We start from the raw sequence: 1741 nt of genomic DNA, 5'->3' as shown, positions 1-1741 counted from the left end.
AAAGGGAAAACATGGCCGAGAGCGAGGACTTAGATATAGGCAATAAATTAGAAGTGGGCAAAATTGATATCCAGTTAATGTAATTTCAATAAGATATTTTTTATTTGTATTGTATTATATTGCACAACACCATGAATTGGTAATGTTTTAGAAATAAAAAAAAATATATTTGAATTATTTTTGAGCGCATTATCATTTTATCTGCAATTCGAGTCGTTGACCGTACTAAAAACAAAGAACCGTCACTGAACTGAAACTTTTTTGATCTAGTTCAGGAACCATATCGATCTCAAGAGTCGTTCTCGCGTTGTAGTTATTAGTTATACCTCCTGCCACGTGGCTCTGAGCTTCCACATCTTCCCGAACACAGTGTCGACAACACTCATCAATCATACAAGACACCCTAGACTGTCTCTTCCAACATAAGGTCTCAGTGGCGGCCGTAGACACAACGTGACACTTATTAATTTTATAAAAAATGATAGTTCCAAACATTTCAAGAATATTTTTATCGCAATGCAGCTAAAGGATAATTATACATTAGTTTTGTTGAAGATATGTCCCTCTTTCTCTGTCGTTTTTCTTTCTAAGACATCAGACGATTAATTATTCGTATATATTTAATTTCAAATACTAGTCGCTTCCAAAAAATGAAAAAAAAAAATATTTTAATCATTTTAAAAGTATTTTCATAATTCTATTTAAGCGAAAGATTGGCATTCATCGTGTTAGCATTTGCATTTTCTTTTATTTGATACCTATCGTTAATACAGTGTTCTTGAATAATTGAATACTATGCTGGAACAACGTTGTAACTGCCAATATTTTCATATGTGGGATTTCCATGAAACAAGGTTCTGTATGTGCAAAATAATGTACTGCTGACTGTGAGGAATATTATTTGACGTAACTTGCCTGTTTTGGTAGTTTGAAAAATAGTCAACCTTCAACTTTTGGTGTAACAACGTTGTATGTGTTAAAGTAGGTCGTGTTTCGCGCCAAATTTTCTGCACTTGTTTTGTAAGTCAATCGTTTTCAATCGTGTAATTTGTCATTTCGACCTAAAATTGATGTTGGTACAACCAAGTCAGTGATTACCCAAATTAACAGAGGGAAAACACGAAAGCTTAACATTGATAAGTGGAAGCAGAATATTAGAAAACGTCGCAGATATGCTGGTGATTCGTACGTTTCGTCTAAAGAAGTACCCAAAGAAGCTCTAAGTTGCCCAGATGAAGTAAGTTAAAGTAATCTAAACTAGTTTCGTGTTTTAAAACAATATTTATTTTAGGTGCGGATTTGATCCGAGTGGATAAGTGGGCAATCACTCAAAACTATTCAAAACGTTTAGAGAACTGAGTAACCATGGCCAATTAAATTTTTTATCTCTGTCTCTTTCGCTGCAAGAGCCAAAAAGAAGAAGGGTTGGGGAAGCAACATCTCGTCGTCAGTGTACAGTGAAATATACAGTAGAAAACACAAAAGTATGTGAAGCAACGGTATGTTATATATTTTTAATAACCGCTAGAAGACTACAGTACCTTGTTGATAAAATGAAAGCAGAAGTAAATCTAACAAATCAACGTGGCAAACTAGTAATCGTCCCAAAAAACTGATGATTACAGATGCAGGCAAAATATGCAAACATATTAGGTCATTTCCGCAGCAAGAAAATCATTATAGCAGAAATTCTTCTTCTAAAAGTTGCCTTCCAGCTAATTCAAGCATATTAAAAATATAC

Source organism: Diabrotica undecimpunctata, unplaced genomic scaffold (genome assembly GCF_040954645.1).
Source record: "Diabrotica undecimpunctata isolate CICGRU unplaced genomic scaffold, icDiaUnde3 ctg00001439.1, whole genome shotgun sequence".
Taxonomy (NCBI): Eukaryota; Metazoa; Arthropoda; class Insecta; order Coleoptera; family Chrysomelidae; genus Diabrotica; species Diabrotica undecimpunctata.
This window is presented reverse-complemented; position numbering follows the sequence as displayed.